Raw genomic sequence first — 18,288 nt, forward strand, 5'->3', positions numbered from 1 at the left:
CCTCCCCTCACCAAAGCTCTCCATTAGACCATAGCCATGTGATCAAGCAGTTCTACTGGAAAAATGCCTTCCATCTCTGGGGGAAGGGTGGAGGGTGTTGGGGAGGGGCGGGACAGGAAGAAATGGAAGGTGACCAGGAAGAGGCCAAGTGTGGAACCCATGATGAATCTGAACTTACGCAGCTATTATGGCCCCAGAAGCCTAGAGTCCCACCTCTCCCGACCCCCACCATGAGGCAGTACAAATATGCATCCCAGAGGAAGGCAAGAAAGAGGAGAGCTTTCCTTCGTCTTTGCTTGCATTGTAGACAAGTTGAGACCCAAAGAAACTCAGTAACTTATGAGAGAAAATTGCATCTGTTATCAGTACACCAAGAACGAGGGCCCAAGCTTTCCTGACTTTCAGAGCGGTGATCTTTTGATTGCAGCTAAGGTAAACAGCGACAAGTGTTAAATATAGAAGGTATATATAGCCTTTCTCATTCCTGAGTCGATGGTAGCCTTGGTTTTTGCATTCATTGACATTAGTCTTTAGCCTTTCTGGATTCCGGACATAAGGTGACATTTTTATGTTTACTGTATTCTGCATATTATGAACAGGGGAAAACGTCAGTAAATGTTTTGGGCAGCTCCACATTGAAGTACTAGGTGGCAGTCTAACATTACTTTTGAGTATTTACACTGCCTGCCTGGTTCTTGAAATGGCATTTTAATGAAAATTAGAGATACTTCAAAAATAACAACTTCAAGAGGAAGCTTTACAGAAATAAATGATGATGTATGTTACATTTTAAACTATCTTTTCCCCAAACCATACTTTTAATTGCACATTACAGATGCAATCGAAGGAGATATTGAAAACTTAAGACTTAGAACAATAAACAAAAGACAGATATTTCACAGAAGAAATACATATGTCAATAAACATATGCAAAACACCCAACCTCTATTAAGAAAGAAAATTCAAATTAGATGAGAACATTTTTATTATCTCTCAATTTGACAGAATTATTTTCAAAAGTTTATCTTGAAGAAAAATTAGAGATGTGGTCAAAGATTTATGTATAAACATCTTCCTTGATGTTTTATTTATAATAATCTAAAGGCATTCATGCTTAGAAGATGGTATTTCTTAAAATGGAATATTACACATTTTTAATTTATAGGGCAACATTTTAGTCATCTGCTTATGAAATTATATTAATTATGGCCAATTAATGTAAAAATGCAAACACATAATATTTAAAAAAGCACAGAGAAGAAGTATAAGTTAACTCTTGTTGGAAGGACAGAATTTGTTGTATAGTTTTGGGGTCTTCAGGAGAATTGATCAGATCTAAATATACTTAACTAGGTCAATGCTTGAGCTGAAGGGGAAGGAGCAGAAAGAATCATAACCAAATGGATCACTGGTGGCTCTACGCAGCTGCAGCTGGTTAACTCGGCCCCAGGAGTGCCCAGGGATGGAAGCCCAGGTCCTTCCTTGAGATGTTTCTCCAGAATCACATGAGTGCCCACATGAAGCCTCAATGCTCATAAATTTCTCAGTAACAACTAAGAGGGGAAGAAAAGAAATCAGAAAATTAGAAACTCAAATCTCCCCCCCGAGTAATTAAAATATCATCATCTATAAATATTTTACCGTATTGACAACTGTATTACTACTCTGTTTTGAATTTTTTAACGCATTCTTTCCTATGAAACACGCAATTTTGTGTCAATAGCAGAAGATTTCAATTGTTTGATTTGCTGTTTTTTTATGTAATGATATGGAATAAACAAGAGTCAGGAAAAATCAAGAGATTGTCTATCCCAGAGATTGCTTGTTGCATTCTGCTAAAAATATATGAAAAACAAACAAAAACAAAAAACAGAAAACAAAAACAAAACAAAATATGAATTGTATTTTCAATTTATTTATTCACTTAGTTATTGATTCAATTGATTGTTGCTTTTGTTGTGAAAATAGTAGATAAAAATAAAGGAAACCTTTGGCAAAATCTGACACCTTGGCAACGGTAAATTACATGGAATATATAGACTCAATCTTGGAATGCAGTACCCACTATGAATTTTTTAAAGGCCTTAATTTTGGATGAACATATTTTAAAAATAAGAGCCACATATGGTCCCAAATTTAAAACATAATCATTATCTAAGCATAATCAAAATTCTGGTGGTTTCATTTAATTTGCCTGCAGTATAACTTGTTGAAAACCTGCTTGTGAGGTAACTTCTGCAATGACTATACTTTCAGCAATTTGTATTTATTTATTTCTTCTGTGAATAACAGAAAAGCTAGATGAAGGTACCCATTAGTCATGTTTTTCTAGATCCTGTTCCTTGACAAGGAGACATACTCGGAGACCTCTAAGTTCTTTCTTAAAAATTTACCATGATTAGGAAAACACACCATTAACCATAAGAAGAGTCTCCTGTACCACTGAGATATTTAGGCTCATCCTATCTCCAGGTTTCCAGCCTCCCGATGGGGTCCTACCCTTTGCGTAAAATGACAATGCTGTTGACCTATTATAATTATTTCCATAGACAATCACGTAATATTCCATGGGGAAGCAGACAGTGACGATCGCCCCCCTGAGTCCTCTCATTTCACAGATGAGCTTGCATACTTGAGTGGTTTTCCAGTGTAGGTCAAAACCTACTCTAATGAGACTGATGAGACATCAGATTTGATTACAATAGAACACAAAGGAAGCTTATAATATTATTCATTATTTTTAAAATTTGCATACTCGAAACAAATGTTTAGTCTGCTCCTTATTTGTGCAATTAATAAGGTGGGGAGGGGGAGGAGAAGGACGTAGACAGATTTTAGCAATGCAAATTTAGGGGGAATCTGGAACATTGGGGAGGGTGGATGTTCGTATTTCTTTTACAACTGTACTTCGGTACGATTCGAGACAATTTAATAAAAAACACTCATGTTAAGGGGTGCATAATTTCTCTTTTGTTTTTTTTTTTGTTTGAATTATGCAATCTTTGTGTCAAGGGCCTGGGTTTACCTCTTGTTCAGGGTTATTTCTCACCTATGATTCTACTTTTTCAGAAACATAGGAAAGGAGCATCCTTTGGCTTCCTGGTATCTCAGTAACTTTGGAAGCTGTGGGATCCTGAAAGGACCATTTGATCCAGCCCTCTCATTTTACAGGTGAGAAAAGAGAAGATGCTAAATCTGTCCAAGGTCAATGACAGAGCTGAGACAAGGACGAGGGTCTCTTACCGCCCCAAGCTGGGTAATTTTTTCTATTATATCACTCTTGCCTTACAACTGTTTCCTCTTCTCATACCCTTTCTCAAAGGACCGTGTTCATAGCTCTTATAACTGACATAATTTTATATGTATGTGAGGGAATATTTGATCAAAGTCTACCTTCCCTGCTAGACTGTATACTGCATTAATTAGCATAGGGATTTTGTCTGCTTTTGCTGACCATTGGCTCCCTAGAACCTGCATAGTATGGTACACCGTGTAGGTGTTCAGTAGCTCTTTCCAAAAATGAATGAATGAATGAAGATGAGTCTATTAGAGTTTTCATTTTGAGATCAAATTGGATGACAACTTGTGTGTATTAATGAGCTCTCAGGAAGGACAAGTCAAATAGGTAAATGGAATGAAATGAATATGGTGTTTTGTACAATCTGCCATGAGAAATAAGGCTCTAAAGACAAGCTGATCTTCAAACTCACAAAGCCAGAAGTCATTTCTCTTTTATTGTAAAAAAAGAAAAATCAACTTCATAATGTTTCATAATATTGAATAACATAATATTTAATAACTTACATGCAATAAAATATATGATTTTAAGTGCAAAGTTCAGTAAGTTTTGATAAATATATAGCTCCACATATTTGATAAACATTTAGTACCCCAGTTGATTGAGATACTTCAGCCTATATCTCCTGCCATTGTTTCAATCAAGTTGGTGTCATTTGCCACCAGTCTTCCTGCTTCCACGTGTGTTCCATTCTCCTCCAGCAACCAGACAGATCAGTGATTACAGAAACTGAATGATTTGAGTCTACTGCTTAAAAGCTCGAGTGGCTCCCAAGAGTAACAGAATAAACCCACATTCCTTCCTTACCATGGCCCAAGAGGCCTCATGTGACCTGGTGCCTGCCCTGTTCCTATCCTTGTCTAACACTGTTATTCCTCAACAGTCATCCTCCTTCAGTTCCTTGAAATTGCCAAGTTCTTTCTTATTCTAGACTCTTAGATCAAAACACTCTTTTTCTACTTCTTATCCTTCCGGTCTGTGATAAGCAGATGATGGCCCTTCCTCAACAGTCATCCTCCTTCAGTTCCTTGAACTTGCCAAGTTCTTTCTTATTCTAGGCTCTTAGATCAAAACACTCTTTTTCTACTTATCCTTCCGGTCTGTGATAAGCAGATGATGGCCTCCCAAAGATGTGCATGTCCTAGTTCCTGGAAACTGTGACTGTTACCTTACGTGGCAAAGGGCCTTTGTGGATGCAAATAAACTAAAGATCTTGAGATGGGTGATTATCCTAGTTTACCTGGATGGGCCTCATGTAATCACGATGGAATACTAAGTGAAAGGGAGAGGCAGGAGGGTCAGAGTTGGAGAAGGAAATGTGAGGCTAGAAGTAGAGGTGATGTGATTGCTGGCTTTGAAGATAAAGGGGACCACAGCCAAGGAATGTAGGCAGCCTCTAAGAAGCTGGCAAAGCCCAGGAATGATGGTCTTTCCCCTGGAGCCCCCAGAAGGAATACGGCTGTACAATCATTTTGATTTTATTCTCATAGAACTCATATTATACTTCTGACCTCCAGGTAATAAATTTGCAAGATAATAAAATTGTGTCATTTTATGCCGCTAAATTTCTGGTTATTTCTCACAGCAATGTAGGAAACTAATACAAGGTCTCTGCTTTAAATGCTATCTTTTGAATGACAACTTTCCCCAACAACCTTATCTAAAACAGGACCCCGTGTCCCCTCTCTTATCCCTGCTGTCACTCCCACTCTCACTCCATAGCCTCTACTTCAGTCCCTTGTTTGAATCTTTCATAGCCAGACTTGCCACTGGTAATTACCTTTTTTTATTCTTTTTCACTAGAAGGTGTGCTCTCTGAGGGGAGAGATAATGTCTCATTCACCATTGTATCTTCAGCAGCTTTGTAGTTATGTGCTTAGTAAATGTTTATAAATAATCTGGGTCTATGCCGTTCAATAGAGTAGCCACTAAGTTATGTGTTGCTGTTGGTCACTGGCAGCATGGCTAGTCTGAACTGAGATGAAATGTAAGTGGAAAATACCAAATTTCTAAGTCTTTGTGTGAGAAAAGAATATAAAATATCTTTACATTTTAAAATCAATATTTAAATTTAAAATCAATATTTAAATATAAAATCAATATTTAAATATACGAAGTATATGCATTAATATTTTATCTTAATTACATGTTGAAATGATGTTTTGGGCATACTGGTTAAATATTATATTATTTCATTTAATATTAGATTATTAAAATTTTACTTATTTCTCCTTCCTTTTATTAATTAGGCTACTAGAACATTTAAAATTGCATATGTGGCTTACATTATATTTCTATTGGACAGTGCTTATTTGTAATGTGAATCTCTTGAAAGAAGAACCTATATACTATTTCTCATTGTACGATCAAAAATGATTTGCCCATAGTAGCTTCTCAATAATATTCGCTACATGAATAATTATTAAATAAAAGTTATTTTATGAAAAATATACATTATTGTACCAATGCATAAAATTGGGCCTAAAGGAAAGATCTGCACTCAGCAATTTTTATCAACTATATTTGTGGCTACACACGATATTTTCACCTGATGGATTTTCTAGTTGCTTTAAAATTAACACTATTAATATGTGTTATAAATCAGAAGCTGGAAAACAAGCTAGATGACAAAATGTTATGTTAGGTAATTTTGTATTATTTGGTATAGCGGAATTCTACCTTCAGGAACACTGTTTTTTACAAAGAACACCTACTTTTTTTAAAACAAAATTTATTTTATTATTAATTTCAAGTATATAGTACCTTGGTTAGACATTTATATGGTATATAAAACAATCCTCCTAATTACTCTTTCTCTCCTCTGGCTCTCCACCTAGCCATTACATCATGCTGACTGCATTCCCTATACCGTGCTCCCCATCCCTGTGACCATCTATCAACTACTAATTTGTACTTCTTTAACGCTTTACCCCATTCTCTCAGTCCCTCAACACCCTCTTTCTGACTGTCACCAGATTGTTCTCTATATTACTGAGTCTGTTTTTGATTAGTGTGTTCTTTTTGTTCCTTAGATTCTGCATATAAGTGAAATCATGCTGTATTTACCTTTCTCTGACTTATTTCACTCAGCATAATAACCTCTAGGTCCATCCATGTCATTGCAAATGGTAGGATTTCACTTTTTTTAATGGCTGAGTAATATTCCATTGTATATACGAACCATGACTTCTTTATCCAATCACCTATTGATGGGCATTGAGGTTGCTTCCATATCTTGGCTATTGTGAATTGTGCTGCCATGAGCGTAGAGGTGCCCACTTTCACCACTCCTCTTCAACATTGTATTGGAAGTCTTAGCCATAGCAATAAGACAAGAAAGAACGCCCACTTTTTAATGACATGTTTAAAACCATATCTAAGGAAATCCACTAGGCAGTGCTTCTCAGTCGTCCTCAAGTTACTCTGAATGTCAGAAAATGGGAAAATGTACTCAGAAGTTGGGAAATGGAGGTGTTTAGGGCCTAGCCTCAGGTTCTGCCCATTCCCAGCATGTCTGAATTTTCTTCAACATCCACCATTTTGTCTTAAAAATTTATGAGAATATTGCATTCCATTCTGTAATTTGTCTGTATTTGTTTGAGTATGAAAATGTTGCTCTGTAGTCCAGATCTTCAAGTAGAATAGATTCTCCAAGCTTTCGTCTGAGTCTCTTTGCATCCTTGGTGCACTGATACACCCCAGGGCATTGGTGCTGCATTTTGAAAACTACGGAATTAGGACTGATGTCCTGAGCCATGACGTTTTGGGGAATCCTTGTATGGACACAATGACAATTGCTTAAGCAGTGAGCTGGTAGTAGCTAGTGGGGAGAGGATGAAGTGATTTTCCCACTTGATGTGGATGTGGAGGGTAAGGACAAGCAGAAACAAAAACTGTCAACAAGAATACAGAGAGATCTGTGTTTATTGCCAAGACAAATTGACGGATCAACCTTGTCTCTAACCGTTCTTCATTCCCTTCTGGCTTCAGCCTGCCTTTGAGATTGGTTTTGTGTGTGCGTGCGTGCGTGTGTGTGTGTTCACATGCATGCTTATATATGTGTGCACCATTTACAGCAACACTTAGAATCTACTTGTCTATGTAAAAGTTGGGGAAAAGGGAAAGACAGAGTGTCATTTTTTTTAGATGATTCTTTTTCTTGCCTTAACCTATGAAGAGATATCTTGGCTCATCCTCCTTACTTTGGTAACTGGCAACTTGCATATACTGTATTATTTAATCCCCATTTTAGCTCTGAAAAGTAGCATTTGGTTATTACCATTTGATAGATGAGTAAACTGAGTCTCAGAGAGGTTACAAAGTTTGCCCACGGTCTATTTAGCTTGTAGATGGCAGAGTCAAGATTAAGAGATTCTGACTCCATCTCATTCCTATCACACTTTCACACTTTCCTGCCTTTCCAGTGGGTATAGAGGCTGTTTCAACTTGATTCTACAATTTCTTTTAAGTGCCTTCTATGTCCTAGGGACTATGCTAGACTAAAAGAATATACAAAGATGAATAAAGATACGTTCCCTGCTGGTTCCCAAGCCAGAAACTTTCCTCTTCCATGACTCTCAAAGCAGCATGTAAGAGGGATAGTGATGATTAAATTACTTTCTCAAGGCAATTCATCCTGAGGAGCCCAGAATTAAACATTCTTATTTAACATTAGCAGATGGTGAATGAGTCAACAGTGTCTGCATTAGAAACAAAACAAAAGTAATAAAAAGAATTGGCACTTGGGTAGAGAAGATGGACCACCATTCCTTCAGGTCCTTTATCTCAATCATTCAGTAGAACAAAAAAAAAATCACTTCATAAATCAGTTGAAGTTGGTCTCATTCTGCCATCCACAGAACATAGAATTACTTGCTTAGACTGATAAATGAATGTTTTTGCCAGAGCATTGTCACTGAGGCTTATATAACTTACAGTGCAATTATTACTTATGTCCTAGAAAGGACTTATTTATTTTAGCTTATGTCATCTTTTCATTCTAGAAGCGTGTTATTTTATGTATTTGCTTTTGAAAACTGAAGTAGATGCCAATATAAAAAGAAGCTCATCTATTACTGTAACCGAAATATAATTTTGAAAGTGAGTGATACGAAACAATGTGTTGATTCTTTGCATTTTATCACCAGAGGCCAGAACCAAAGGAAGATAGCAAGTGCATTTTTATAAAATTAAGGCTAATCTGAAATAATGATTGCATTTCAAGAAGTGCTAAAATTAGAGTGTGTGGAGTGTTCAAGCCCTAAATTTGTTAGTCCAAACAGGCAACAGGTTGGTTCAATATATTTTGGATATTAGGGTCCAAAGAAGATGGGTACAACTTATCTTCATGTAAAAATATGCATACACATGCATATATATGTGTATAATATGTACATACACACATAATCTATACATACATGAATACACATACATACACACAAATGCTTGTTTGAAAAAATCAAATTCTATCTTAATCCTCTTAAGAAAGGTGAAAAACTGAGTCTCAGTTTTTGCTCTGTGTATCCTATAATCTCAACTAATACATCTGGGGAAGAGAGCTGAAATGCAGCAACAGTATATAACCAGGTCATTGGCCACACCTCCAAGTCATTTTCTAGGATTCCCAAAAGTTTTGGTGAAAGTTGAAAATTGATCTCTAAACCACTCGTTTTTTCCCCACTTGTTTTTCTGTTTCTAACTGTGAGTTGTGACTCTTTTTTCGTCTTTTTCCTAGATTATGGCATATGTACTTCCTAAAGTGAATTTAGAATTGTAAGTTTTCATTGCGTAATCATTCTACTTTTGAGAGGCAACCTGGGATTGTTCAACGTATATCTGATTCTTAAAGGCAACAATAAATTGTCTAAATAAACAACACGTATAAGTACCCAGTAGACTTGTAGCCAAGTTAGCAGATTTGTAACAATTTGAAATTTGTAGAATTTTTCGAGGTTCGTGCACGTTATATTCTATAGGTTCTTGCAGAAACTACTCTACATGTTTCTTTTCTAAATTTTGAATAAATCTAATGCTTTAGTAAAATCTAAGCTTTATCTTCTCCCCATTTTTAATTATGTTATGGTTTAGAAAGTCATATTTGTAGTTATTTTCCCACATTTATAACTACAATCCTTCCACCTATTGCCCCTTCCCCAAGCCCCATCTAGCCACCAGCCAAAATAGGATTGTTTGATTTAGTTCATTTATCATAGCTTTTTTCGCTTACCTTTTAAATAAGGTTTCTACTTGATAATTTTGGTGGATTTTAGGTAGCAACTCAAAGAACAGAAGGGGAATTTGCCTGTTACTTTTAATTTTTAACCCAAGCTAAGGTATGTCACCTACACGTTGAGGGTTTAGCAGAGTAGACGTTCATTACCTCATGTCCTCATGTTTTGTCCATCTCCCTTATTTATGACAAATGAAATATTATGGACATAACAATTTAAAGAGAGAAGGCTGGATACAAATCAAGAAAATCGTGTGACTTTCTTATGACACAGTCTATGTAATGTTTACATTTTTTGTGTTGATTTCATTTTTAAAATCCAGCTAATTTAATAAAACACCTTTTCCCTCATCTTCCATCTCACCTCATGGTTGCTCTGAAGATTTTACCTGTCTCCCTTGTCTAGTTCAGCGAAATTCTTCTCCCTCTTTCTCCTCTCTCTTTCTTCCCACCTGTCTGATTTTGTGTCTGTCTCTAATTATCTAACATGTTATGACTCATAGAAGTCTAGAACAGGATGATAAAAAAGCAAAAACAAGAACAAATGAAAAACAACAACAACAGACTCTTAGGTGGGGTGGGGAATGGGGGGATAAGCTGAGCGGCAAAGAGAAACTGTTTTTACCGTATGGGGTGGAAGGAGCATGGGCAAAGTTGAGAATACCTACGCATTAATTTTGTCCCCCTTACACCTAAATCGAGATATCTCATTTTATCTTTGTCTCTGTAGACTTCTTTCTCCGCATTCTCAAACTTTCTATCTTATTTCAAATTCTGGAATTGGAAACTATGACTTCCAGTTCTCCTAAAAGTAATTAATCTACAGCATTTGAGCAGAAACACTGCATACTTATATATACAAGGTATATCTGTACCATTTCCATTAGTATGGGTCAGGTGATGAGGCAGATCCACAACAGAAAATGGATACAACATTCTCTGGACATGGCTTGGAAGGTAAGCTTTTTACAAAGCAAAACTTTTCTTCACATTCAATGTAGCATCTTCTAGTTACATGATGGGTGTTCTATAAACATTATGTATTATGATGGTCTGATGAACCCGCGTTGTTTGATAATCCTATAAATATAATATAAAAATGTTTTCTCAAACATATCTTTAAAAATCCTCCCAAGATGAGGCTAATATCTCTTTTTTGAGAATTTAAACATTTCTGAAATTACGCTTGGAGAAAATATAGCCACACATACAAAGAAATGAAAATATATTTTTTAAATATGTGGAAAAATTTACAAATTTTATAAAATTTGAGACATAGTCAATTGAAAATTGTGCTGTTAACTTATATCACACACATACATACACACAACTAAGATGTAATGCTTGTTATAAATTTATTTTATACATTTCCAAAACTTTCTTTAAGCTTAATGTGTTTTTAAAAACCATACTTCAGTCTTGTGTACACGTCAAAAGGAAAAGAAAGTAAAAAGGAGTAAGGAATTCCTAAAATTGTTCACACACGGACTCTAGTTTTTGGAATCATCTTTGTCTGAGTTGCTGGTGTCCGTGATTTTTTTAATCATAGCCTTCTGCTGCGACATCTAGGATGTTGAAGATATAACATTTCTTAAGAGAGTGTTCCAATATCGTCTCTGGGATTTTCTTTGAAGCAGCTAATCCTTCTTTGCAAGTGTGATACCTGTGCTTTCTTGCTTGTACCAGAAGGTGTCAACAGACTATTTTCAGATAATAACCAGGACTCATATTCCATCCTCAAATGGACCTTAAATGGTTTGTTGACTGAAATACTGAGGGGTTATGATAGTCCAGTTTGGTCACTAGAAATAGCAACTGAGTTCCAACATACATAAGTAATGATAACTGCTTTGAAATTCCACCCAGCTGACAGCAATTGTGAGATGCACTCTGATTTTATTGATATAAAATATGAAAAACGCTCATCTCAGAATTGATGAGAAATGATGGACATTTTATTAGATGGCAGACATCATGTTAGATTGATTATTCTAGAAAAAGGAATTGCTGAACTAATCACTCATTTTACCATTATGTATCATTAAATGTGACCTTATTCTAAAGTTCATTAACCATGCTATTTTCAGTCATCTTACTTTTTTGTTGATTCCAAATCTTAGGGAAATTATGGGGCATTGAAATATTGTGTGGTAAGATTTCAAACTTGTTCCTTAAGTAAGAGGTGGTTTAAGCACCAAATAATAGAGGAGGCTCAGGCTCCTTTCCTGGAAGCTGAATCTTAACATTGGGATTCAGGCAACTTGCTGCAGAGGTGTGAGCTTTGAAGCCTGACAGTCTTGGGGTTAAATCTTGGGGCTAAAGCAAGAACTAGAAGACCCAGAGAGTTTCTTAGTCTATTTTCATTTTGTACAATAAAGAGATATATTCATATTCATTTGCAGAATGATTTTAAAGATTAGAATTGTTGAAACCTAGTGGGCATTCAAAAAAGAGTTAACTGTTATTATATGTGGTCTACCTCATCTGGGTATCAGGAGCATGATTTCTGCTGTTATTGGGGGCTATTTAGTTCAGTATCTTTACTTTTAGCTTTTACTTAAAGTGATATTTAACTTGTGGTTTTATGAAGAGTAAAATTTAGTTAAACAGTATGGAATAAACCACGTAAAGTTTTTTAAAAAATGACTTATCCTCAGATATACACATATTCGTGAATTTCACATAGTGTTACGGATCAATTACCATGTAGTTTGGGCACACTAACTCCCAGTTCCTTCTCATCAGCGTGATTGCCCAGGGAAAGGAGCATGGGGATTGAATGCAGCTGATCTGGCTTTGAATTTTTACTCACTAGAGGCTAGAACTTGGCTATTTCACATAGTATTTCCGAACCTCAGCCTTCTCATTTATGAAATGGAGATCATCTTAATTTGCTAAGTTAATGTGAATATTAAATAAGATGGTATTTGTAAAGTACTGGACACAGGCAAAGCCCTCAGTAGATAATTGTAATTATGAAGTGTGCCTTCATCTTGCATTCAGTGGACAATCTAACTTTGACTGTTCTTTTGGAAGTTATTTAGACTGATGAGTTTTCTGGATTATCTCTTGAGCTATCTCATTGTTGATGGGCAAAGGAAGATTGTCTTTGCAAGCATGAATGGTACAGCCATAGTACATATAGTTTTGAAAAAGCAAAACCCTACTACATCTTAACAACTTGTTTTCTTCTGCTTAAAATGAATTTTTGCGCTTAGTGAGAAGGACACTTCTGAAATATTGGTTTATTGGACTATTGAAAAATTCCAATATTGAATACTGAAATATTAGAAATATTGGTTCACATCCCTTATCTAAGTTTCATGAAGACCAGTGTTTTACCGCATAGACTGTAGACCATAGGCATCAGATCTGCTAACGTCACTGGAGTTGGATGTTCTGATTGACGGAGCTTTAACTTTCATCGCCTCCATTTAAAGTACAGCATGCTGCTAAGATGGGACTTCTTTACAATCTATTTGTGCTCGACATCATGGAGAGAGATTTCATTCTCAGAGCTGTTAAAGAGGTGAATAGAAACGGGCAAATATTTACAGTGTCTCATACGTTGTCCTTATACAGATGGAAGAAATATTTCAGGAAAAAATGATGCGCCTTTGAAGGATGAAACATTATATTAGATGTATGAAAATGTTGCTACTTTATTTAGGACTTAATATTATATAACAGTTCCTGCCAAGCATTATTCTAGCAATTGTTTGTCCAGCATTCATAGCATGTACCCTTCTCATCGCCACTCGTAAAGACCTCAGCAATAACAGAGTTTATAGTAGCAGGAGCTTCATTTTTTAGAACTAATTTCGCTGACATATAATTGCTGGTATAAATGTTGGCACTTCCTTAACTAAAGTTGTGATAACAAGTGTTGCTATAATAAAAACAAATGAGATTGATGATCATTTCCAGGTTTTTATCTGGCAGTGGCTGCGAGATTGAAATTCCTTTTGCTTTGCCTCAGACAGGGTTACTTTTCCCTCTAAGTCTAAGTGAATCTACAGAATTTATCTGCTTGGTCTTTTTTAGAATATTCGAATGGTCTTAGGATCACCACTGTGTGCATTCATGTTGAGAAGAACTGTGCAAATATAAGGTTGTCTTAAAAAAAAAAAAAGACTTACCAATTCAGTGAAGAAAAAGGCATGAATTTCTTCTTGTAAAATGAGCATTATTTAATGTAAATAATGTTGGTAAAAAATTAATCCTCTTCTTTAAATGTGGTGTAAATTATAGCCAGTATCATTCAGTTTTAATGTCAAAGTGTAAAGTTATTTTGGAAATATATCATGATTGACACGCTTTTTTCCCTCAGCAACACAGAGGATATAGATGATAAAATGATTGTGTACAGCTGAGGTCACAGTTTAATTAAATACTTGCACTTTGTATCTTATATTGTGGCTTATTTATGGTAATTCATGTATTACTGCAGCTAATTCAGCTATTAGATATTAGCCTTTAACTAAGGGGTAGAATTTCTCTATCTAAAGGGTTGATTTAATCAGGGTTTTAATCAAATAATAGAGAGAGATCATAATGAATATATATTTTTTCCTGCACTAAGTAATGGTACAGTACCTTGGTTTCTTCCAAGATTATATCATGAGATGATACATATTTTCATTTCTATATTTTAGAACAATATCATTGAGTAAATATTTGCACTAATATGTTACCATTTTAGGATTTCCTGTGGTGTACATAGTCTCACAAGGTAAATAATTAAAGAATCTGCCTTCTTGGGTAGCACAAAGCAGTGCTTGGTATAAGTTTGATTCTTTCACTTGTCTCTTTGATAATCCATAACTGTCTTCTGTAATTATTTTCATCCTCCAGCCAAGCAAAGATAAAAGATGAAACATGCTTCTTTTGCCTACTCCCAAGGAAACTCCATCATCCTCGAAAGGCCACGTGATGGCATAAAGCCCAATGTGGGTCGAAAGAGGCAATCTGCAAGGACAAGCTTAGTGTGAGCCGAAAATGAAGTTGTTACTGACAGCAAACTGCCATCCTCGCTTCTTATGAATATTTGAATGAGTAACTAAAAACAGCTCAGGAAACTCTAAGCGACTGTGACAGCTGAAACTGCCTGGAAACTAATCGTCCACCAGGACCATGATAAAAGATCACCCGTTACCTTGTACCTCATCCGGCTGTGGGTCTGCGGAGGAACAGTATTAGATTTATTTTACTCCCATAGAAGTTATGAAAAGCCTGATTTATCTCTGCATTTTCAGAAGCCAAGCCCCCAAATCTCCTGTGTTATTTTGAATTTATTAAAATGCAATAATTTCTAACAATGTTTTCAAGGCAAGAGAATGGCCCTGTTTTTTTCAGACCCTGAAATATTGATGTTGCTGTTGTTTTTACTCATACGAAATTGGTCCTAGTCAATCTTTCATGAATAGATTTCAGCTCATTCCATATGGGAAGAAAGACAATGAGAACAGAGTCCCTAAAGCTGGAGTTCTCTGAATAATTCTTCCAAAAGCTCTAATAAAGAGTCACCAGGAACGTGGCCCAATTTATCTGAGCCCATAGAGGTTATTGCTCTGCTTTTTGAAAAAAAACAAATACAAACAAACACAAAAAAAAACCAGAAAAATAATTGTTTTGTTGAAGTAGAAAATTCAGAACAGATTTTGTCACATAGATGAGTTCTAGAAAATATTCGTAGAAGATAGATTTCAAAAGAAAACTGAAAATTTATTCATTTTTCTTTGATCTCTTTGGACATGTAGACAAAAGATGACTGTTTCAATTATCATCTCTGATTTACTGAGAAATAGTACACTGGTTTCAAGTTAGTGCCCTTAACCAAAAGGAGTCAGTTGTGTAGTTCTTTTAAGCAAATTGTACTTTAATCCACTTAGCTTTGTGCATTTTGGTGAATAGCGTGAATAAAATGAAGTCCTTTTATAGTGCATAAATTTCTGTTAAAGAAAAAAAATATGTAATATGTATATCTAATGGAGATATTGATTCAGTTCAAATCTAGTAACTAACTAGAAACAAAATCAAACTGAAGGGAACCATGGTGAGTTCACCATTCATTCAGTGGTTAGTTGTATAATCTCTGTGAAACATGATGTTTCAATCAGAAAGGCTCTTTAGAAAGTTCTAGAAGTTAGAGGTTGTTGCCTTAATTGCTGATGAGTTTGAGAGTATTTTCAATGACACTGGGGACCACAGTGTCTATCCAAGCAGCCACTGCAGGGACCTCTCTCTTCAGTGCTGGCACTGAGAGCTGAGTTTTCATCTCAACTGTAAAAATTAGAATTCCAGCTCCTTGGAGTATCTAGACTAAGGCAGCTGGACCGTGGCTATTTTCTGTCTCCTTTCTCTTTAGCTGTGAGTGGATTTAAGATTGATATTAGATACTGCCAGAGTTTCAATGTGGTGGTCAAAATGTTAAAAGACATACAGAATGGCATTCTGGTTTATGCTCATCCAGTGAAGGGGACAGCCTTTAGAGAGACGGAGCTAGACTGAATGAACGCTGGTCGCATCTGCCTTAGAAACCCAGTCCCTTGAAGGGAGTAAGAATACGGTTACTCTGAAGCAGCGTGAAGAGGTAGAGACCCGTTTGAATATTCAGAATTAGTCAGATTTAATATGAGTTGCATAATCTCACTCAACTCAGCAGGATTGTAGAAAGAATGTTGGATCAGAGATCAGAAGTATTGCTCTCTACGAGGCCTTTAGAAAGTCACGTATATATTCCGGGCTATTCTTTCAGCGATGGACGTAGTGTGACTGGATTGACAACTACAAAGGCGGTTTGGAGAATGAAATGAGTGTGGCTTTTAGATTCAGAAGGTCTGGGTTTTCATTCTCTGTCCATCACTTACCAGTTGCGTCAGCTTCCCGAACAATCCAGGTTTCCACTTAGAAGATGTGGATGGTTCCACTCTGGCAGCGTTGTTTGTGGAGAACAAAACAGGCAATGGACAGGGAGCCTACGCATGCAGGTGTCCTGATAAATGTCAGTTTTTTCTTTCTCTTAATGTGAAAGATTTTTTTCTAATTTTAAATTCCGCAAAGTATTAACTGAACAAGATAGTCTTTCCTGCAGTGTATTTCAATAGAAGCGAGATCAGGTTTATTTGTAATTGCTTCTTTCTCAAGGGTACATCTTACACGTGAAAGATTTAAAATTTAGTGTTAGAAATGGCAGGAAATATCAAAAGCGTAAATGGTGGAGAAGCACAGAGTCAGCTGATATCACTAAATATGTTTTCTTTGATACTTTCTAACTCTTTTGTTTTAAGACCTGTGATGTAAAACCGTTTTATATCAATGTCATATTTTAATTTCAAAAGTCATAACTTGGTCTGAGTTTGAAAAGGAAAGTCATCTCTAAAGCCTTATACTGTTGGACAATAAATATTCAGTGACATGTTCTGATATTTCTTAAATTATATTGGCTTTCAAGATAAATAAAAAAAAAAAATCTCTATAATCAAATGATCTTAAAAATGACCTCAGAAGACAAGAGAATATTCCAGCAGGGGTATAATCAGCATCCAGCAGAAACAGATTCTTAAAAGTTTTACTTGAATGCACGAGAAAAGTCTTCCCCCAAGAAAAGCATCTCTGTTTAAGTCCTATTAAAACAATTCAAGGGTAAGACTCAATAATCCCACTGTTAGATATTTGACCTCAAGAAATGACATCATATGGGGTTCATATGGGTCAGGTAGCATTTTCTTTAAGAAGAGCTAATTGGAAATGGCCTACTTTTCTGTCCAGAGGAGAATAAATAACAGTACATACACACCATGGAAGGTGATATTACCATTAAAAAGAGCAAAGTGGATCTATGCATGCAGCGATGAGAAGATGTCTACTATTTATTGTTAGGTGAAAAGAGCAAATTACTGAGCAATGTGCTTAGCACGTATCCATTTTGAAACAAAAAATATATTTTCATTTGCATACATGCATTCGGCTAACATAGAAAAACACTTGAAATATGCATGTGTCGCTATGTAGGGTTGGGTGGAGAAATTTCCTTCCAGTCCTGAGACACTGTGTTTCTGTTGAAACTAAATAAACTTTATGGTCTTTTGCAATTTAGTACCATTTTTTTCCCTCACGTACTTCATCTTTTATAGTAAATAGGCTATTACTTTGTTGGAGAAATGACCAACAATGATTTCACAGTACTCTCTACTGTCCTGATTTTTGTTCTGAACATCCTGAATCTCAATCTGTGAACCTGGAAGATCTGCAGCCCATCACTGTCTTTGCATAAAGTTCAAAGGTCTGACCTTCCACGTAGGACATGATAGCCAAGTGCATCCCCATGTTCGAAGTGACAGGTATTGAGGGTACAGTCTGCTCTTCCTCATAGCCTCCCTGGCTGTTTGCATTGGAAACTCACAGCCCTTTTCCTGCCCATGGATGTGCTAGGCGGATTTTGGAATGCCATGTCATAAACCCTTGTTCATTTTATTGTTTAGCTGATCTACAGCCTATATTTGCAACTAGCCTTTCAAGAAAACGCAGTCTGAATAAAGGCCGCCACGATTTGTTTGACACCATTAAAGTTATTTTGCTTCCTCTGACCAGAGTGAGATCATGAATTATTCTTCTCTGAAGAACTGAGTAAATACGACTCTAAAGATCATCCACTGTGTGCAAAGGAGGGAGAGGCACAGAAGACATTGTGCCTGCCCTTGGGAGTTTAAATTTATACCGAGGGAGACAGAATGAAAACAAAATAAATCCACAGAAGTGG

Source organism: Pteropus alecto, unplaced genomic scaffold (assembly GCF_000325575.1).
Source record: "Pteropus alecto unplaced genomic scaffold, ASM32557v1 scaffold110, whole genome shotgun sequence".
Classification (NCBI taxonomy): Eukaryota; Metazoa; Chordata; class Mammalia; order Chiroptera; family Pteropodidae; genus Pteropus; species Pteropus alecto.